Source organism: Vanessa atalanta, chromosome 7, assembly GCF_905147765.1.
Source record: "Vanessa atalanta chromosome 7, ilVanAtal1.2, whole genome shotgun sequence".
NCBI lineage: Eukaryota > Metazoa > Arthropoda > Insecta > Lepidoptera > Nymphalidae > Vanessa > Vanessa atalanta.
This window is the reverse complement of record NC_061877.1, coordinates 11,697,379-11,721,616: the sequence shown is the minus strand read 5'-3', so window position 1 is coordinate 11,721,616 and position 24,238 is coordinate 11,697,379. Positions and strand designations below refer to the sequence as shown.

The 24,238-nt window shown below is 33.0% G+C and overlaps 1 protein-coding gene and 1 long non-coding RNA gene across 2 annotated transcripts in view; one reads left to right on the top strand and one right to left on the bottom strand.

Moving 5' to 3' along the window:
* Nucleotides 1-24,238, top strand: part of LOC125065305 — an 82,536-nt gene that overhangs the window by 5,343 nt on the left and 52,955 nt on the right. The gene's annotated exons all lie outside the window — the stretch shown is intronic.
* On the bottom strand, nt 9,534-12,306 carry LOC125065306. Its single transcript, XR_007119612.1, has 2 exons — nt 12,277-12,306; nt 9,534-9,811 (listed from the first exon to the last, which is right to left on the bottom strand). It is a non-coding gene; the product is annotated as an uncharacterized LOC125065306 (long non-coding RNA).

Below are 24,238 nucleotides of genomic sequence, written 5' to 3'. Positions count from 1 at the left end.
TATTTTAAACGAACTCAAAATAAAAAAAGTTACATTCACTAATAAATCTTCACGTCTTCAATCCACTTTTGTTGAGTGGCATTTCTTCATAAATTGCCTTACAATGTGTGTAAAATGCTGTGAAGTTGTGCATTATGATTACAATAGCTGTAGACGAGTGAACCCTAAGCGGCTATGCGTTTTTACTTGGCACGTTTCCAACTGGCGTTAAACTGATGCCCCGAAGAAAGAGGCCAGTTCAGACGTTACTAAAATTAATTTGAGATATATTCAAATGCTTAAAAAACATCTCGACTTGAACAGAGTTCATTTTGTGTTACACATTATGCATTTATTTCGTTTGAGTCTCTTCACACTTTTTTCTCCATCGGTAAAAGGTCACGGTGGACTAAGCTCTGACACTCAACATTGCCTTCATAATATAATCATTTATTCATTAGAATGTTTGTACTCTATAATATTATAAAACAATAATTTCAGTGGGTATAACATTAGCCGAACCTAAAATTTTGCAAGTATATGCGTATATATGATTGATGATAATGAGTAACTGCTGAGCTCCTAGCCTCTCTGAACTGAGTTTTTCGACAGAATATACTTTCCAAATCGGTGGTAGCTTTAAACATAATTTATCCTGTACATTGATGATTCAAATGTACTTGCGAAAGATTAGTTAAATGAAATATTATGTCTTTTTTTAATGATACGATATTTTCGCATCGATCGTAGAGCCTTCCAAGCAACTGCCGACGTTAATTCAACGGGCTTAAACAAATGTATTCGATTCGTGACGACACGATGTCTATTAACTTTGTATTCGTATATATTGGTCACGAGACAAATACTTGTATTCCAAGAGCCTTATTACGCCAAAACTGAAATAACTTATGTATACAGTTCATTATTAAATAATTTATTGTTTAATCTACTGCGTCAAGCTGGATTATTTTAGAGGGTTAATAAAATAAATGGGGTACATAGTAATCTTACTTAAGGCACCAACTAGTCTAGAGTTGGGAGAGGTTGGTAAATAATCTGTCATACAAGTCCTTATATCTAGTTCAGAAACGAGTATTTTACACATAAACACCTTGATAGAAATTACTATCTAACTAGAGAAAAAATCTGTACCTATTTCTGTAGGGGAGAACAATAATCAAGATATAGTATTCAAAAATCTGTACCTAATGTTCTCATATTAAGTTTTGCTCGTTTCAAGCCATTAAAACGATGTACTGTTACTAAATTTAAAATGTCTATTGGAAGACATAAGATCGGCCTGGAAAGATGCCACATACTGAACAGTTACAATACAACGGCAAAGTTATGCTAAATTTTAGTTACTTAGTGTTATCCCGACGGCCAATAAAACCCAGAACCTATTGTTGCTGGAGTTGACAATAAGAAATGTAAAACGCGACTTACTATGCCCATGTCCGTGTGTTTGTCGTTCTTTTGTTTCTTTATTTAATAAAAAAACATTTTTGAATTCATCAAATTAACTAATTCTGTCGTTTGTATAATAAAGTCATGATTTCAAAATAGAGAAAATCTTTCTCTGTATTCAAATGATTTGGAATTAATTCTTGATTTCAAATTAAGAATCAATTTGTATGCAAATTAAATAAACATATTTTTATTTCAAGGAACCTTTCACAAATTCAAGTATATAAGTCATATTCATACAAGCTCACTACACTAACAAAACGGAACATCGCGACAGACTTGTAAAAAACTTTCAAGAAACTACTTATATTATTAAAATCATTATTGCCCGGTCTCGTTTGGAGTTATGAGTACACGTGATTGAGAAGGGAATTGATTTTTATACTATACGTATAAAAATCAATTCGTATATTTAGTATGAAAATTTGAAAGATTAATAAAATCTAAGTCGGAAATTAAATTGAATCGAAAATGCCAATCCATATATATTTTCCTTATATTTTTTAATGTTTATTATTTAGGCAAGTGAATTATAATTTATATAGATAATATCCTAAGATTTTAATAAATCAATGAACCTATAATTAAATTCCTAAACACTCAAGTTAAAGAGATAGAGCTACGAAAATTCGTTTGAATTACTTCATGAATTATGTATATATTGTTCAGACATAAAGCGTGTCAACGTGTAACCGTTTGAAGAGTCCCTCCGTTATTTACTTCCGTATATATACTTGGGTAAGCTCGTTCAGAATAAACACAATGTTAGCTTTGCAGGTTGTGTTGATGAACACTTTACAGAGTTTGTTTTTGCAAATATTCCGGAGAAATAATTTTACTGAAACATCACTATAGTTAATTAGGGACGTTTCTCATTTTTACTTGTATTACTAGCTTACATTATCGATATATTAAATTAACATAAAGGTTTTTATTCTAGCATTTAAGAGATATATCTTCCACATTTACATAAAAATATTGAAATACATTTTTATTTTTGAAATAATTAATCTCAATGAAATATATCTTTTTATTATGAGTTGTTGATCGGAATGTCCTTTTATTATTGATGTTATTTTTTATATTTGAGGCCTAACAAAAGTTGTTAAAAAACATTAAAGCTGAGAATCACGATTTATATATTCTGGTTGTAGTAGAACACCACCTCGCCGCCTCGTATTCGAGATGAGCAATAATAATAATATTAAAAATACTTTACATATCTATATCAGCTTTGAAAGAGCTTCGATCGATATATATATATATATATAAAATAATAATTATTATTATACATTTATTTATCAACTGAAACTGATGTCGAAATGGTTTTTTATTCCACTGAGAAGAACTACTAGAAACTGTAACTATGGATGAATTATAATAATGAATTAAAATAGTACCGAAAAAAATATAATATTTAGTAAACATTTATACCTCTTTACAAATATAATTATTTTGACTATAATTTTATAAAATATCATCAAACGAACTTGTCTGTCGAGAATTGTTGATAGTTATGAAAGAATAGTGAAACAAATAATAAAGTATTCTCGAACTATCGTGTTGGCTAGATGAAGAAGGTTTACTCGTGGTGAATACCTGTTACAAGTTTCATAAACTTTCTTTTGTAAAATTTGAAGTTTAACATTTTAAGTGTAACATATTTGAAATTTTATTTATTATATAGAAATTTGCAATTTTATTAAATAAAGATGTTTTTTTTATGATATCGGTAGGCGGACGAGCAAATGGGCCATCTTTTGGTAAGTGGTCACCCCCGCTCTTAGACAATGGCGTTGTAAGAAATATTAACTATTCCTTCATCACCACTGCGCCACCAACCTTGGAAACTAAGATGTTACGTCCCTTGTACCTGTAGTTACACTGGTTCACCCACCCTTCGAACCGGAACACAACAATACTGAGTACTGCTGTTTGGAGGTAGAATATCTGATGAGTGGGTGGTACCTACCCAGACGGGCTTGAACAAAGCCCTACCAACCCACATAAGCCCACCAATGTTGTTTCTCGTAATATTATATTATGTTATATACATTTAATTGTATTTAACTGAAATAATTATTTCAAATGTTGTATGAGAGTATCCACGGAGTTTCTACCTGTTTCTTATTGTTGAAATCTATATGACGCGGTAGTAGTAGTTTTACGTTTAGTACAATTCTGTAGAATGATTCAAATGTGCTCGTAAAAGCGTCCTCTGAAAGAGCATATTTTGATTGATTTTGATCTACTATAAGTATTACACTCTGAAAATCCTGATATGACCGCAAATACGAACAAAAGCTCTACTAACTGCTCTTAATTTGTTAAGGAAAAAACTAATTAACTTTGACACTGGATGTGAACTGTGGATGCAGGGAGCACCTTTACAATTCTTTGTGGTTAGACTTAGTACAAGCCGGCTGTTATATATAGCCGGCTTCAGTACTTAGCATTGTTGTGTTCCCGTGTTAAGGGTGAGTAAACTACCATAATTATAAGCACATGACAGCACTTAACATCAAATGACCTATTTGACCAGTTTTACATCAGATGACCTTTACTAATAGATTAACGATATTACTAATATAGCAATAAAGCTTAACTTGAAGATCTAAAAGAAACCCTTGTGGAGGGGCGTTCTTGCATCAGGGCTTGCTTGGTATACAGTAGTAATTTTGATACCATTTAACAAAACAATATAAATAACGTTAAATAACGACATTCTAACTAGTGAGTTATAAAACTCATCTCATAATTGACGGGGCAGGAAAACGCCTTCTAATTATTAACCAATATTTCCCACTAGCACTGTATAGACGAACATATACTATGTATATATTGTATATATGTGGTAATCAACGTTTCATACTCGTTAATTTTTTATTGTATCATCTTTTGCGGTTCCTTAAAAAAGAAGGCCTTCAGGGAACGTTTGGCAGGATACATCGTTTCTACTGCCAAATGCATTGTGTTGGTGTGCGTGAATACAGCAGGATATTATATTAACACACACACTTGAACATCTTTTTGGCTTCAGATATTTTATAAAGAAGGATTTTCTTTAAGTTTATTTAAGACTTACAATATGGATTTAGCTAAATGAAAATCATTATTTTCATTTATTAAATAAAATTCAATAAATAAATTAATTCTTCATTCTTTTATTAAATTTATTTCATGTTTTTTTGTTTAAATAAAATAATATTGTATTATCTTTATCACAATCGTTCCTGCACCTGTGACTGACCGTATATTCGCGCAATACTTACATTGTCAAGACGATAAAATCGAAGTCTAAATGTATCTGCTGGTCTGCCACCAACTTTTGGAACTGAGAGGTTACGACCCTTGTGCCTGTAGTAACTCACTCACGTTCCGAAAGGGAACACAGTATTAGTATTGTTGCTTGGCGATAAAATACATGATAACAGGGTGGTACCTATCAAGAAGTGCTTGCACAAAACCCTATCACCGAGTTACCAAAAATGTACCAAAAAACATATGGTATAATATCCAATATATGAGGATTCATCAAGATGTTTTCATTTACCGCCAAGATTAATTTATACTTAATATTATAAATGCAAAAGTCTTTGCCTGTTACCTCTTCACGCTTAAACCGCAGAATCGATTTTTATGAAACTCGATATGGAGATAGTTTGAGTTTCCTGGAAGGATATAGGCTACTTTTTTTAATTCATTCTTCGAGGAGATAGAATGTGGGGTGACGGGTGCTTTGTGTGCTATGGGTACTTTTATAAATTTCGCGCGAGTAAACTTGAGCTAGTTATTATGTATGAACATATAATATGATTACCATAATATGAAAAGTCGAGTGCGAGTCTAGGTTTGAGACTTTAATCTTTGATTGAGATAGATATATACTAACCATTTGGTCATATCAGCTAGCTAAGATGCATCATGCTATGTTTAATGTATTTTATGCTTAGTGAGATATTTATAATATACAACATAAACGACATTTAAGATATTAAATTAACATGGTTGTATTTATTACTATAAGTCTATTACTATATGTCTTGTTCACGAGTCTCGTTAACAAAACATTCGTAAATAATGTCGAAATATCGAGCTCCACCAAATAAAAATAAAAAACATGGTAAATATCCCGTTTCAAATACTTATAGTAATAAACGATAATGTCTCGATCGATTTCAATATAGATCGTAATAGATGCAGCGCAGCTTTTACAAGAATACGTCTTATAAATAAATATAAATATTGGACAACATCACATATATTACTCGGATCCCAATGTAAGTAGCTAAAGCACTTGTGTTATGGAAATCAGAAGTAACGACAGTAACACGAACACCCAGACCCAAGACAACGTAGAAAACTAATGAACTTTTTCTACATCGACTCGGCCGGGAATCTAACCCGGGACCTCGGAGTGGCGTACCCATGAAAACCGGTGTACACACTACTCGACCACGGAGGTCGTCGAACGTCTTACATTGTAAGAAATTACTGTAAATATTTAAAAGCAAAACTGTTTTCTATTATGTGGTAAGTTCGTTCATCAGTCCACCTTTTTTAAATGTCGGTAATTTTATATTTTATTCATAATCAAGATTTTATTTTGAAGTTTTAAATTCGTGTTTATTAGCACGCAAAAGTTTAGTAGAGGCCTTGAATTAAAATGTCGGAGACGTCAAATTTGAAGGATGATTGTATAGGGCCTCTATAATTAAATATAATGCTAAAGATATTTACTTTTAATTAATAGAGTGGTATTATTTCCAAAAGAAATAAATACGGCTATATTATATAAACATGTATGATACTAAGTGCCCGCGACTTCGTATGCTTTTTAATTTAACAATAAAAGTTATTGTTGAAAACTAAGTTACTCCTTATTATATCAGCTATTTGCCAGTGAAAGTCCCGTCAAAATCGGTCCAGCCGTTCTTAAGCGTAGCCGGAACAAACAGACAAACAGACGAAATTGTAAAAATGTTGTTTTGGTATATGTACCGTGTATACATACATATGCATTTAGTAGCGGTTATTTAAATATGAGCCGAGATGACCTAGTGGTTAGAACGCGTGCATCTTAACCGATGATTTCGGGTTCAAACCCAGGTAGGCACCACTAAAATTTCATGTACTTAATTTGTGTTTATAATTCATCTCGTGCTCGGCGGTGAAGGAAAACATCGTGAGGTCACCTGCATGTGTCAATTTCAACGAAATTCTGCCACACGTGTATTCCACCAACCCGCATTGGAGCAGCGTGTGGAATATGCTCCAAACCTTCTCCTCAAAGGGAGAGAAGGCCTTAGCCCAGCAGTGGGAAATTTACAGACTGCTAATGCTAATGCTAACGCTATTTAAATATTACAAACAGACACTCCAATTTGAAGATATGTAAAGAAAATGATATTACATAGAAATCTTGATGGCATTTTATTGATTTTCTATTTAATAGTAAGCGTCAATTATGATATTTTCGAAGAGAAACTTCTTTAAGAGAGACAGAGACAGCGATTCGATAATCAATAGATGAACGAAAACTGAGAGTAATTTTAAGGATGCGTCACATTTAAGCACAGCGTTACATAAGAGTGAAAGAGAGCCACATTTTTTATAAGTTTCAATTCTATCACGTGAACAGGGTTGCACGCGAAATTTTCATTATTAAAATTTACATCACTAGTTCTGCTTTAGTTTGTTTCTGTGAATACATTATTTTAGATACGAGAGCCGAGATGGCCCAGTGGTTAGAACGCGTGCATCTTAACCGATGATTTCGGGTTCAAACCCGGGCAGGCACCACTGAATTTTCATGTGCTTGCTTGCTTGTGTTTATAATTCATCTCGTGCTCGGCGGTGAAGGAAAACATCGTGAGGAAACCTACATGTGTCTAATTTCAACGAAATTCTGCCACATGTGTACTCTACCAACCCGCATTGGAGCAGCGTGGTGGAATGTGCTCCAAATCTTCTCCTCAAAGGGAGTGGAGGCCTTAGCCCAGCAGTGGGAAATTTACAGGCTGCTAATGTAATGTTAGATACGTATTATAATTTTGTCTTTTACTTAAATCAACTGCCGTTTCGTTTTCTAGTGACTATATATTACGACAGATTGATGTGTGATGACGTTCGAAATCTCGGTATTCTGTAAATGTTTAATTTTACGAGCAGCTCAGAGTTAAATATTTGTTGTGTAGTCACTTACACTCTCGCGCACAGAAGTCTTGTACCGGATCTCTCTCTAGTCGTGTGTGATTAGACTATGAAAGCGAGACAATAGGGAATACACCGGTGGTTGTGATAACGCATAATATATACATATGAGTACTTTAATATCTGCAGCAAAGATTTTAAATTTCGATCAGCCCGTAGAGACATTACACATAAGACATTATAATTATGATTTAAAAAAAAAATAAGGTTGACATTTGCGTAAGACAATCAACAACTACAGTTTTAAATTGGTTTTAATAAATGATCACTCAGCTTTTTATTGCACTTATGTTTCATCCAACTTCTAGACATTAGGATAATTTTAAATATAAGACTACATTTCAAGAATTATGTACATATGTATTTTTTATGATAACGGTAGGCGGGCGAGCAAAAGGGCCACCTGATGGTAAGTGGTTACCACCACCCATAGACAATGGCGTTGTAAGAAATATTAACCATTCCTTACATCACCAATGCGCCACCGAACTTGGGAACTAAGATGTTACGTCCCTTGTGCCTGTAGTTACAATGCTACATATTTTAGTATTAGATTCTACTTCCGCTTTATTGGATCCGTAAGAGCCAATCAATGAATTCCTTTATGTAGCGCATTTAACATTCGAGCAGGTAAGCGCCTCAAATCTAATAGCTTAAGCATTCACAAGAAGAATTGTCGTCGGGTAGAATACCAACTATAAATCTGCCAAATCTTTTTAAGAAGATTTACATAATTAAACTACGCCGACAGAATAAATGAAATCACGACACGAATGACGATAGAAATGGAATAGAACTTTTAAATGAAACTATAAATCAAAGTAGTCGCAGTTGCGATGACTTAGTGGTTAAAATACGTAAATCTTAATCGAATATCGTTGGTTCAAAACCAGGCCAGAGCCATTAATGATTATGATATGAATTTGTCTTATTTTTGTATCACTTAACGCTCAGCGGTTAAGTAAATAATCGAGAAAAATGTATGGAATGAAAAATTACCAAATTTTAGTCTCAGCGTGATGGAATAAGCTCCAAACCATCTCTTCAAAATTAGAGCCTTAACAAAGCAATAAATAACAGTGTGACTTTCCTACTTCTACTAACTGTCCTGGTTACGCAAAATTTCACTGTGACGAAAAATTTGATTATAATACGTAGATTTTTGTTACAATTGATAAATATTTAACGCGAAATATTATCACGCAACAGATAGCGTGAATAGCTAAAATAAAACACATCGTATGTCAAGTTGAAACGATTCTTAGTTTTCAATATCTGGAAATATATTTTCTTATTTCTAATATGAGGAGTATTGATAGTAGAGAGTAGAGATTTTTCACGTAATCTTATTGAAAACTTCAAATGATGAGAAGTTCGTAGAACTACTAGCTCGCTTGCATAGCATTCAGATTGTGACGAGAATCCTGCTAAATTTGCAATCCTGCCCCTTCAAAGTTAAATAATAATTATTTTAATATTAAAACTACATGCATGAAATATTTAAATTATTCAGTCGCTCAAATAATAATCTAGAGTTAAGACTTTGTTTTAAATTTATATTTGAGATAAAATCCACCATTATATAAATGTGTTGTTATGACAATCCGTTGGAAATAATCTGCATTAGAAACCACACGATAGCAATGTTATCCAATGAATTGTTAATGGCAGTTATTTTTTATATAAAACGTACTAATATTATTTGAGGATTTTCTATGTAATAGGTAAGCGGAAAGACAAATGGACCACCTGATGGTGGTTGGTCACCACCGCGCAGACATTGGCCTTGTAAGAAATAATAACCACTCCTTACACATACGTTTTTAATTATTATAATTCTCGAGTTATTATTTACTAATAAAAAAACAAAAACGTCTAAAATAAAATTTATTTTATCATTATTATTAAAAGTTAGCGTGACAAAATCCAAACATCACGTAATATTTTTGAAGAGACACCTTTCAACAAAATATTTGTTTCAAACGTCTGTCATACAGCATCTTTCAAAATAGATTTCTAAAGCCCATCTCGGTTCATATTCATGCGCTCTTAGTACTAATGACGTAGCACGTGGACGAGAGAGGCTTGTCGCGTGTTCCTTTAGGGTGCATACTAACTAGAGAATCACCTTAAAATGTAGCATTCTTGCAAACTGGAAAATACAAAAAAGTTCACTTCGAAAAAGTTCTTATATAATTGTTATTAAGTTGACAATTTTCTACGTCAGATTTGACGCTCCATTTTTTTTAAATTGTTATTTGTTGTACATAGTTTCAATAATTATTAGACGTCTAAAATGTTATATATTTCCACGTTCTTCTAAGACCCCAGAGTACTAATCTCTATTTTTTTAATTAGTCACGTCTCAAAATATCTAAAGTATAAATATAATAGTGAATCCAAGGCAATGTTACTCGCCGCGTAATTGCATATTGAACATCTAAGTGCTCTTGTATCGAAGTGCATTAAATGGGAAGGCTATAGTGTAGACCAACCAATCACACCGTTATTATTAGGACTAAGCAACAACCCTACTTATCTGATTTGAACTGGTGACTATCACATCGGGTCGTATTTTCGTTGAAATAATCAAGGTCTACAATTTTGCGCCAAAGTTCTTGATGAAATAATCAATACGCACTGTACAGTTTTGTGCGTTTATTTGGATGGTTTATAATAAAAAAAGTGATGGTAGGACTTTGTGCAAGACAGCTACTACCACTGTACTAAATACTGAGTTTCTTGCCGGTTCTTCTCGGTTGAATCTACATTCCGAACCGGTGGTAGCTTTACTTTAAATAGTTTGTTAAATAACGATTCAAAAGTGCTTGTAAAAGCCTACTTGAATAAAGTATATTTTGATTTTGATTTTGTAATGTTGTGGTCCGGTTTGAAGAGTTAGTAAGCCAGTATAATAACAGGTTTAGGGGACAAAACACCTTAACTCCCAAATGAAAGGGTTTTAATAAGCGATACTGTGATTTGAATTTAACTTTGGACGCAAGGTAGTAGAAATATTTTGTTCAAAGAAGTTTAGTTCAATTAAATTTTCGACGTTACGTATCAAGAGTACCAACATACATATGTGTGGGCGCAGTACAAACTGTTTATTTTTTTATTTTAACAGTTGTGCACAGCTGACGCTATTTGTTGTTTATAAAACAATTATATGTATGTATGTTATAAATATGTTTTAAAAGTTGATATAGTACTTCGTCGTTCAAATTAACGCACTGCGCTTGAAATCGTTGTGTTATTTTTAATTATTTGTGCTGAAATATCAATGAGTTTGACGAAGTTAACCTACAAATGTACATAGCTGATTAAAAATTAAAATCAAGCATATCAAATATCTTGCTGTTTGGTTGATAAAAAAGCAACCAAGTCCGTCGTTATATTAAAAATGGAAATGAATGCTGTCAAAATCATTATTTAGATAACCGTAACGATATGAGATCGGAATTTAGATCGTGGTGGATAAAGTCATTGGAATAAGGGTGTGTGTCGAAAACGTCTTGTGGCGGATTTTGGCCAACTGCGTGGCCGTTATGTTGGTACATTAAAATGATATACGTAATAGCTTTTATTTTGTTTACCATGCATCAAATAAAGTCAACGGAAATGACGGTAGCTCGCTATATCTAGTCTTGGTCTTGCGTTACACGATAACTTTAAATAACTAATGGATTTTTCCCTACCTACCTACCTACCTACCTAGTATATTAGTATAATGGTGTACTTGACTTATATAGAAGGTTTTATTGTAACCGATGTCGTATAAAACGAACCAAGTATTAGCTTTCTGGTAGAAACATGGCTTAGGTATATAAGGGAAAACCAGTTAGGGTATTCTGTCAATCGAAACTCGAAACTCATCACAAAACACGAGTTTGAAATGTCAGAATAGGATACACGCCTTTGTATTTAATAATTATAAAATTTATAGGATACATATATCACAACATGACGTATCACTGTAAGCCGTTTGTCATATGTTACGAGTGAGATACGAAGTGATTTCTTACTGAATCGCACTGCTTCGCTACTGAATCGTACTTAAAAGTTGAATTATATTATTTACTGATAGTTAAACTTTAACCGAAGATTGAAAATACGGTATCATAAGAATCTCACAACTTTGAAATAAATATCGCCTTATTGTTAAACTAAGTTAAGGATTTAACCAATTATAATATTGTGGTATTTCATTCAATAGCTTTCCATCGTAGTAGTGACCGAGTTATTGAAATTTATTCAAGAATTATTAAAATTCAGTGCGAATAATAGCAATTTTAAAGTTGCTTATTAGCATAAATAACAACTACTTTTTTAAATTGCCATTCGAAGGCCTCGCAAGTGTGCTACATAAAGTTGACTCCAATAATTGAATTAAAATAAACTTTCAAATTTATATTTATTGCTTTGAAACTTTATCTTATATTGAAGTCTCAACACTTAGGGGTTGCTTGAAGTTATTGACAATTATGTTTCTAGTCTGTCTAGTTATTCAATTTTAAAGTCATACGCTTATATATTAAATATATATATATATAAATTCTTTAGTCGTAACTCAATTATATAATAATAAATAAATAAATATTGGACAACATCACATACATTACGCTGATCCCAATGTAAGTAGCTAAAGCACTTGTGTTATGGAAAATCAGAATTAACGACGGTACCACAAACACTTAGACCCAAGACAACATAGAAAACTAATGTACTTTTTCTGCATCGACTCGGCCGGGAATCGAACCTGGGACCTCGGAGTGGCGTACCCATGAAAACCGGCGTACACACTACTCGACCACGGAGGTCGCCATATACATACTTCATTCAGGGTTCGAGCACTCTTTAATAAATATTCCATACGTCCGTGATATTAATTGAACGTGAACTAATTACGATATAGCATTATGTAATAATTAATAACAGAAAATATGTTATTGCTTGTATGTATAACACTGTTAGGATATTATTGAGTGAAAAAGGTTCTTTTACGTCTAAGAGACAGTTAATTGAATATTTTTGTTGCGTTTTAAAGATTTTTACTATATCTTATTGTAAGTTTAGAGATAGATACATCCCTAAGAAGAAAAGGTTGACTGCCTGAAGAGGAAATCAAAATCATAGAGAAGAGCGCTGAGCTGTGATTTTAAGATGATTAATTAATGACATTTCTTAGCATAAAAATGGATTATTCATGGTTAATGACTTGTATAATCTGCGCCCTCTCGGCACAAATAAAAGCTAAATTAAAAAAAGATGGCGTCATTTCTATAATTATTAGTAACGAAATTTTAGATTAGAAGTTATAGTTCTATCTATTGTTACTTAATCTTAGTTAGACACATATTTAAAATTAGCATTTCGTGAAAAGAATAACCCATTACATTCATCAGTGGGTACATAATTTTTGAATACTGAAAACTAAACTATAAAAAAAAAACCAATAGAACGTTTATTTTAAACAAGACTTTTGGTTTTGGTTAACATTAATAAAAATATAATACTCACGTATTGTACCTTTTTCTTGCTTAAAATATTTATGGTTGATTAAACGATTAGAATGGATGATTAGGATTGGCGTGGAAAAGCATCTGTATTTCTTTCAATGGAAGGAGTACATATTTTCCCACTGATAATTAAAAGTTGTTAAAAGATAGGCAATGACTGGTCATATCCTATAGTCGTTTTTTGTTCCATTAAAACGATTATCGTTAATAATTAGTTCCAACCGATAATTCATGCTCTACGCATTCCGACTCCAGCGGATTCCAATGAAATGTCTTTATTGGAAATATTGGAATCCAGCGGAACGTGATGTGCCAGCAAATAAGTTATGAATATTATTCGGAATACTGATGGAAACTTACATCTCAAAAAATAGGTTTATAATGTAACTAAGTTTTATTGAAGTTGTTTTATTACAAATAAAAAATTCACGTATATATATTTTTTGTTAAAATTGTTTTGACAATTGATAATATAATCGTAAAGACCAGAGATTGTTTCGTTTTTGTCAATACATTAAAATAGTACTATACGAGTAAATAGGATTTATTTTTACTTGAGTTTTAGTGCCGCCGTTTCCACATACATAAAGTCGCAGATCCAGAGAGTGTAGAGCTGTGTAGAGCTCGGGTTGGGCTAGTAAGTTTGGGGATTTTCCGTTAACAAATTAGCAGCGTCAGTAACAGCCCGGAGTCTCACTTATCAAAGTCAGTATCATTTACACTTTTGTGACTCACAAAGCATGAATTCAGATTGTTTCGGAGGTCTGTCTCGTCGAATTTGTTATACTGTTGAATTATGAGTGAGGAAATATAAAGTGAACTTGTGCTTTCACATACTGTGCATCGTTATATATCCTACTGTTAGCTTGTATTTCAGAATAGCGCCGTGTCTAAATTCACTACGAAGAACATCGTCATCTTGATTAAGTGTCGTGACTTGGATAAAATGCATCTAATTTTAATAGAACTGAAGTCTCATAAGATAAGACGTCGTCGTAGCTAATTACAAAGTTCCCAACTTATATAGACGTTAAAACCTGGGAGCGTTGACTTGTGACGTCACTTTTAAAGACAGGAACATAATAGCCTATTTACGGTGTAGTGTAATCTACCATTAGGTAGCTGGTAGTGCTTACTTTTCCTTTCCAAAGGTTTCTTAATTGTAGGTTTTCATTTGAAGCACAAAAGGTTCTTTAGTTGAAATTTCACAAAAGTAAACAACTCTAGAACAAGCAGAAAATGCTCTTGTATTATTAATATAGCCGAGATAGTCACGTGGTTAGAGAACGTGAATTTCAACTGAAGATGACGTATTTAAACCGTAAAGTTTTCATTTGCGTAATTCGTTTTTACAATTCATCTCCAGTTCGGCATGGAAGGAAATCATTTGTTTAAATTCTGCTGCATCTGTATATATCATCTCGCATTTGATGCCGTGCAGTGAACCGGCATGAACCTATGATTGCGGGTTCAAAACCCATAAGCACTACTGAATTTTCACGTGCTTAATTTGTGTTTATAATTCATTTCATGCTTGATGGTGAAGGAAAACATCGTGAGGAAACCTCAATGAACGTGTCTCAATTCAACAAAATTCTGCCTCAGGTGTAACAACTAATCTACCATTACTAAGTGGAATATGCTCCAAACCTTCTCCTCAAAGGGAAAGGAGGCCTTAGCCCAGCAATTTGAAATCTACAGCCTGTATTTGGTGATGAGGATATATTTGATGATGCTTTTACTTCTAACCAGAGGTTAGTAGGCTTTTGTTCAGCTGTGTAAGCTGATATTACAAGCAGATCCTTCATTAATATAGGCTTACTATAAGATACGCTTTTGTCGTCTTTATTTAAGATTTTAGTTTCAAAATATGATGGTTTTTTGTTCATCATTAGTTACTTTGCCAGCTGTTACCACAAAATATCTATGTGAGAGTCCCGGAGGCCCGATACCCTTCCCCCCCAAAAGGCAACGCACCTGCAAGCCCCCCGGTGTTGTAGATGTCCATGGGCGGTGGTATTCACTTTCCACCGGGTGAGCCTCCTGCTCGTTTGCCACCTATGACATAAAAAAAAGAGAGATTTTCTTACTGCGTATTTAAACATAATTAACAATTATGTTAAGACTATGTATTATTAAGAATAAAAATCTTTTTATACAACAACAATAGAACAAAACCGCAGTCGTTTTGAGTAATCGATAAAGTGCTATCTCTTTCAAGTGACCTTGGGCCACAGGAAATGATCTTACATAAATCGCCTATCGCACTTAAAGGTATCGGTTTAAATATATCTTCGCCTATGTTTTATATGTGATAAGATATATTCACAATTATTTTGATTATTTCAATAGATATTTCTACGTATGTGAATGTGGAAATTAAAAATAAACTTAATAAGACTAAACTAAACTTAATAAGACTTTCTGATACCGCACTCAGTTTTTTACCACAAATTATTTATTTCATTCTCTAATCTATACTAAATACATAAGTGTAATGAAATTTCAATATCGATAATCCAAAATCGGTCGTATAAACCTACTCGATTAGATGTTAGTTTTATATTTCAATACTCTCAATATAATTAAACCTTTAATATTTTCTATGATAATAATCGTATGATCGTTTAAAATATAAAAGCTATCGTAACTATTAATCCTATCGGATATCGACTGCGTATCGATATGCAAATCACCGCTTCAATCCTCCGACTTCTATAGCCAATATTCAGGGTTTGATTTTAGTTGATAACAATGTGGTTTTCAATGTCAAGATTAATGTCACGAACTGAAGGTTCAATTAAATTTGATAACATTTGAATCCAAGATGGCGGATTGATGTCTTTAATGAACTATTAGTGTAGTTGATATTGTGTCAAATTACGTTTAATAAATACAATGACAATCAAGCACGTGTTTGCTGTAATCATAACGATTATATAAATGTTCGAATTTGACGAAAAAATAATAAAAGGTGTTTTTATTTTTATTTTAAACAATTAGCGTCGAATATAATTATCGATTAATCGATTTTCTAACATTCGTTATACATAAATAATCGTCTGCATTCACAATCGCCAGCCAAACAAATATAAAAGAAAGAAACCTTTTACAAATAACGTCGAACTGAAAGATCGTTTAAAAATTAATATTTTTCCATTACATTTTCCACGAACCGATCGATAATCACGTGACGTACGGAACACCTAATGCATTTTTGCTTTATTTAACAAACGTTCAATTCGTTAATTGGTACAAATAAAACAATAGGTCGGCTCTAAAATATTTCTATATGATTTTTTTTATCATCATTTTATTCTCAAATTCAAAATACTCTTTACTGTACTCCAATGAATATAGATACAAATTACATACAAAAAATATGTATGGCGTGTAGTATAAATAAACATATATAAATATAATTCACGAAACCATTTTTTTTTATTATACCTAAACGTAGGCTGAACGTCTAATGGACCACCTGGCCGTAAGTGGTTAGATATCGGCGCCATCGCCCTTAGATATCGGCGCCGTAAGAAATATTACCTCGGGAAATAACATTTTATGTTCTTTGTGCTTGTAGTTACACTCTCACTGACCCTTCAAACCAAAACACAACACACTAACTATCACTAACAGACTAACTACACGGACTGACAAATAAAAAGTACATTCGTTTGATGCAACTTCGGTTCACAGTAGGATGGAAAAAATAGGTCAATCGAGATTCATCGCCGGGGTGTCACGGTAGCGTGGGTGAGCGAGCCCGTGATGCCCCCCGATGAGATGGAGTGGTTGCCGCTGGTTTTTATTTTATTAGTTATTCGGGCCCTGTCGGCGCCGGGAAATACGTAATTATCGCTTTCCCAGCGAGATAATAAGAGACCTTAAAATACACTTCCCACAGTCATAACTCTTTATTCCAGATTTTAATAATTAACTTAATTGTGATATTTGCTATGAGCGGAAATTCTGTAAAATTTTCTTTCGGTTACGTCTCTATGTGACAATTTATGAAGCGACTTAGTTATAAAGACCCTTGGTTCAAGTCGTTGATACATTCTAAGTAGCTGCTCGTCACATACATTTTTAGTCTGGAATTTGGCAGTGATTTCACTCCTATGCCTAGGAAAACACTTAAAGCCAATGGTCTTAAGTCTGAACTTATACGGGTCGTGTGGTCTTGCCCTCTCATTGGATTGTAACAGTGCTTCTGTGTTTGCGGACAGTTGTGCACTAATCTATTATAGGTTCTACGCAATCAGGTAATCTCATAAGCATGTCCGCTATGCCAGAAATCGGGCATTAAAACATCATCATCTTTCATGACGCATTTACAAGTGTATGCATACTCGTATCATAGTTCATACATATGTTTACCTCAAATGGAACGAAGTAGATTGAAGATTCAAGTATAAATAATGAAAGAATATTATTTTTCTCGATATTGTTCTTCTGATGGTACTTGAATAATAAAAAATGAACACGGCTCGCAATTTAAAAAATGAAAATATTAAAATTGTAGAACAATATTGAGGTACGGTGTGTGTTTTACGTATTCAGTCGTATTACGAGAGACGTTGTATTTGTTTTAACCTTGAAAAGATTTTCGGAAGAATGCTAAAACTTAGTTTTTAATATATCCAGTGCTAAAGTATGTTGGTATTAATTACATCTTTATAGACAGTCTTATTTAAAATTATTATTTTCTCTCGTATATTTGTTGCAATTATTTTCTGTATTACAAGTATTATTCTCGGTGGCGGTGGTAGTGGTTGGCTTTGAGGTACCGACAGCAATACTTAGTATAGCTGTGTTTCGCTTTGAAGGGTGAGTGATTCAGTGTAACTACAGGCACAAAGGATATAATATATTAGTTAACAAGGAATGATTTTATTTCTTACAGTGATAATGTCTGTGGGTGGTGATTACCACTTTCAATCAGGTGGTCCATTTATTGGTTCGCTTACCTATTTGATATATTAAAAAATCTCTTAGTGCCTCTAAAGGACTTTGAATGTCTTCGACACAAAGGGGACGATCCAAATTCTTCTAACATTCTTGACATCATTCAAAGTGGTCATGATTTGTATTTTTTTATTTGTTTACATTTAACTTAATTAAAATAAATTTTACTCTTAAAATATTCATGCAAGTAAATTCTTATAAGAACGTACGTTGTACGTTGTCAGTTTCTAAAATCAACAACGTATATTCATAATAAATATTACTACCAGACAGTAAATTAACAGGTGAGTTTGAGGTACCCACCTAGACGAGCATAATGTTACAAAGTTATAACATTCACATTGAAACTTTTGGTACTATAGTGAGACTTGTAACTCTGTCAAAATATGCTTATCATTTCGTTAATATGTTAAAGTTTCTTTGAAGCGAGTAGAAGTAACGGATTTATTTTTTAATTCGTATTCTGTGCATGCATGTGCATGTATAATTTCGTGTTATATTATATATTACTTATTATTATATTATAATTATAAAGTCGTTTTCGTCATATATTTTCTAGTAATATTTTTTCAGATTTTTTGTCGCTTGACTGTAATAAATAATTTATATTAAAATACATGAACATTAATAGCTCCTGATGTTCCCATATAATTAAATCGTTTCGGGTGTCAAGAAGTCTTCGTAATTCTGTTTAAGTAGATTTAATGTTAAAGTGTTTTACAATCTCGTCCTGACTAAAGTTTTTGCTGCACTCAAGGCGCAAACTTCTTGTCACAAACAAACATCCACAAGAGCGGATTTGCGTGTATAAGTGCTTAATAAACTAGTTCGATTGTAACGCTATAATTTCTAAATGTTTTATGGATTGACACTAACTGACTGCATTTTGCAAAAAAAACAGTTTGGAATAACTAAGTATTACTAAAAATACCTAAGTATGAAGTCCTTAATGTCAATAATTCCAATGTATAATACCTACACTGAAATAACTTCCACAGTTCGCACAATTAAAAGATCTGAACATATATTATAATAGGCATTTAACACGCCTTCATTGTTCAAGGATTATAATATTGTTCGCGGGGCAATGTAAACTATGACACGGAATTGAACGAGAATTGTAAAATAGTTTCTATATAAAGCGTTCATTAAGCAGAATAAGGCCTTCCGTAATGCTCCATCCACACGCTCCGTCTTATATGCGCAGTGTTTCAACCTAGTTTGCACAGGTAAGCGCGTGCGTGAGGACAACGACACGGTAGTTCGAGCAAATATAAATGCATGGTTAGAACAGTAGTTGACCTGCTAACGGTTGCACCATATTTATTTGTACGGTATCTGTTGGCAGCACCAAATTGTCACGCTGGAAGCACGCTTGGTATGTTTCAAGCTCATGTCAAAAACATAATAATAAAGCATATTTATACTCAACACAAGATAATGTTAAAGATAAAAAAAAACGTGGATTAAGTATTTATTGATTTCTAGGAACATTTAATTGTTCTTTACTGACATACTCTGTAATTAAAATGGTGGATAACAGTAACTACTGTGTTTCTTGCCGGTTTTTCTACGTAGAATTTTTTTTTCGATTGGTGGTCCATTACATTTAATTCAACACTGGAAGATGACATTTCATAAATGCTTAACATGCCTTTTTGAATAAAGTATATTATATAATAGAAAATTTACTGTAATTACTTACAATATGGGATGTTAGGGTCAAACAAGGGCATCAAAACCAGTATCGGGTGTCGTGTCCCTTCATAGTAGATAAGTTCTATCGAATACTTTTCGTACCAGGTCGTGCTAAGCGCTAAATCCCACTACAAAGACAATTTAATTATCACAGTGGCAGCCATTTTGTTTACGTCAAAATTGTGTTGACAAGTGATTGCGTATATCAGGAATTTTGCTCTCTTTTAATGCGTCATATTTTTTTAAATATTATGTTTGAAATTTTCTTTTAATAATGAAAGCAAAACATGAAGAAATTTAAAATATGTCTATCAATACTATATAAAAATGTGGCATTATATTTATTTGTGTCTGTTTTTTGAACAACGTCTAGACAGAATCAAATAAAGCTTGATATAAAACCCGATTATTACTACCGTCTGGGTAGGTACCACCAATACCAGCAATACTCGGTTTTGTTGTGTTGCGATTTAAAGGGTGAGTGAGCCACTGTAACTGAAAGCACTAGGAACATAACATCATCCCAAGGTGGGGGCGCATTAGTGTGATGTGAGGAATTTTGTTACCAATGTTTATGGGTTGTGGCGACCACTTTTAAAGTGGTACATTCGTAATAAAAAAATGAATTAGAAACTCATGTCATTAATTTTTAATTCACAACAAAATAAATTCTTTACTTAAACCGAAGTCTGTTTTTACACAATTTACCAATGTGAAATATTCTAAAACAATACGAACATTTTACGATGTTCATGTTTGATTCGATAACAATCGTTTTCAATAATATATGTTAATTTTACCTACTAAATGCGCTTTTGTGTATAATTATTAGTCGATTTAGTATAATTTATAAAAAAGATAGTATATCATTTAAATAAGGAAAAAAAAACATTTTCAACGTATATTGATATGAAAAAGTGATCAAAATTCAACAGGAATAAATAAACTCAACCATGTTTAATCTTCACGATGAAAGTTAATAAATTAAATGGTACTGTAATATCAAATAAAGTTTTCAGGGAATATTCGCATTTTAAATTACTCGAATTGTATAAGTACAACGATAAATCATTAAAACGTGTTATATGGAAGGCATTACGAATGTTTGCTGACGTAATAACAATCGTGTTTAAATATTACCAAAAATTCGCAAAGCGAGGTCTGATTAATACATTTTTATTTTATGTTCAAACTTATTACAAACAAGGGCATAGTACGAAAGGTGGATTTAACACGAATCAAACATTCTCTTTCATTCAACTAGCTCCTAGCTTAAACAAGTTAATATATTCACTCACCATGGAGGTTTTGCTCACAACGCTGAGCATTGGTAAGATCAGAGTGATGTTATATTGATCAGATCTCTAGTACGACCTACTAGAGAACTACGGATGAAAGCGGGACAATCATGAAGATATTTACGATGGCCACATATGTTTAGATATATATTAATAAAAGTTACGTTAATACAATGAATTTCCCGATCGATGTCGTCAAGCAGCCAGTATAAAGACTCAGTAGTTAATTGTAAAAGTTATTATAGTTATACTTAGTGTGTATATACAAGTACACAAGCTGTGCACTCTCTATTTCTTAAATCTTATAATTCGATGGGACAGCAAAACCGAAATTATGAGAAAAAATCGAAAAAGTTGATCTGCACTTTTTCTAGACAGTTCGGTTTTGCCCAAATCCATTCGTGATTTTTTTTTTAATTTTTAATGATATAGGTTGGTGGATGAGCAAATGGACCATCTAATGGTAAGTGGTCACTATCGCCAATGCGCCACCAACCTTGGCAACTAATATGATATGTCCCTTGTGCCTGTAGTTACACTGCTCACTCACCCTTCAAACCGGAACACAAAAATACTGAGTACTGTTGCTTAGCGATAAAATATCTGATGAGTGGGTGGTACCTACCCAGACGGGCTTGCACAAAGCCCTACCACCACGTCAATACAAACGTAATAAAAAAACATAATACAAACTTAACCCTATATGAGTTTTCATACCTTTTAACGGAAGTATCGAGTGAGTAGCGGATATTATATTATCGGCTGTCTGACATCGCTGCCATTAATTAGCGTCTAACACACGAAGAGTTAGATAAGCTTAGTTCGATAGCTGCACAATAATGTTGACGATGGCCTTAGATTGTAGGATTATTGATAGTATAATCAAGCGTTTGGAGAGATAGTAGTTAATACAGAGAATAGTTTCGAACGATAATAAAATATAGAACAGTAATATTCTATAATAAGGATTGCTAATATATTTTTTTAATAAGATACAAAAATAAATGTAAAAGTAATAGGAAGATACGAAAATATTACTCTTAGAATACATTTTATTGCATAAGTAAACGACGATTCCACGTATATTTTTTTAAAAAAAGGATGTTCTATTTAGGAAAAAAATACCCTTGTCCAGTCTCTTTATTAAGTTAAGGCCCTGATTATTTATTTTAAAACAAAAAAATACCGAGTTTATTCATTCTTTCAAGTTATTTATACGTTTTTTTACCTGTTTCTGATCTGAAATTTCAAAGAAAAAAAAAAACAATTATTACGTATATATATATTTCTGTACTTATATATATTTATTAAGAGATATACGTCAATTTGCTATTTGATAACGGATGGATTAATATTGGAATCATTGATTTACCTTTAATATTAGGTAGTGTAAGCGTTTACTCTTGTGAAGTTGAACAACTCATAATATATTTCGATTAGAGTAGATTATTGGAGGTACATGTTACAAATTATATTAGTAGCTAGATTACATTTTAATTATACTTGACAGTTTCAAACAGTTTGCCATATTAATCGACATTAACGATTACTGCTTTGAATTGAGTTGTTAAGCTTTTGTATGTTAATAAATATGTAATTTCCCACTTAGCAGTGGATACTTGGTGGATAAGACTTTATGTCCTTGAGGAGAAGATGTTTAGCTAATTCCACCATGCTCCAATGTTGGTAGATACAGTGTTATATAGTAGAAGTAATATACTCTTTTATACGACAGAGCACTAAAAGGAAAGAAAAAGTAAGGACGTGAAAATTCTGTCATGCTTGTTGCTGGGTTTAAGATCTTATCTTTAGTCAAGATTCAGATTCATACAAAAGAAAAAAGAGCCGAGATGGCCCAGTGGTTAGAACGCGTGCATCTTAATCGATGATTTCGGGTTCAAACCCAGGCAGGCACCACTGAAATTTCATGTGCTTAATTTGTGTTTATAATTCATCTCGTGCTCGGCGGTGAAGGAAAACATCGTGAGGAAACCTGCATGTGTCTAATTTCAACGAAATTCTGCCACATGTGTATTCCGCCAACCCGCATTGGAGCAGCGTGGTGGAATATGCTCCAAACCTTCTCCTCAAAAGGGAGAGGAGGCCTTTATCCCAGCAGTGGGACATTTACGGGCTGCTAATGCAGATTCATACAGCTTTTCTCTATTCATATTAAATATATCTGATACGAAAATAATTGTTAAAATAGATTTGTTAGCTACTTAGTTTAGTTCAACCATACGAAGTTTGAGAGATGCTTTTTAATACGCGTTATGCAATTTAGAAATGTCCATCTAGGCCATTCATCAGGGAAATTGGGTGACGACATTTTAACGCTTTGAATCAGGATAGAAATTTTATAGCTGCAATTTTTGAACATAATAAGATTTTCTTCGTCTCCCTACCGGAACAGCCGCCATTTTAGGAAAATATCATGTCTGAATTTTTCTCTGACAAAATGGTTTTTTAAATGATGATGATTATAAAATTTTGTATTATTTTCGAAGTTTCAGTTTCAGTCAAGTGAAGCTATTTCTCTCATCTTCTTGTTTTGCTTTTATATTTAAAGAAGAAATAAAACAAGTGAGCATATTGTCTGTACCTTTTCAAGTCAGTTTTGCGAAAGCCACTCAGGAATTATGTACAAGGTAACTTGCCTTGTGATTTAACTCTGGTACATATTTTAGCACAAAAGCACAATTCTATATTGAATATTTGTCATATCATTGAATACGTATCAATTTATATACACTTGGTGGTAGGACTTTTTGCAAGTCTGTCTGGCTAGGTATTCATCAGATATTTTACCGCAAATTAGCATTAGCATTTTTTAGCATTAGCAAATGTAACACCGTAAATGTCCCACTGCTGGGATAAAGGCCTCCTCTCCCTTTAAGGAGAAGGTTTGGAGCATATTCCACCGCGCTGCTCCAATGCGGGTTGGCGGAATACACATGTGGCAGAATTTCGTTGAAATTAGACACATGCAGGTTTTCTCACGATGTTTTCCTTCACCGCCGAGCACGAGATGATTTATAAACACAAATTAAGCACATGAAATTTCAGTGGTGCCTGCCTGGGTTTGAACCCGAAATC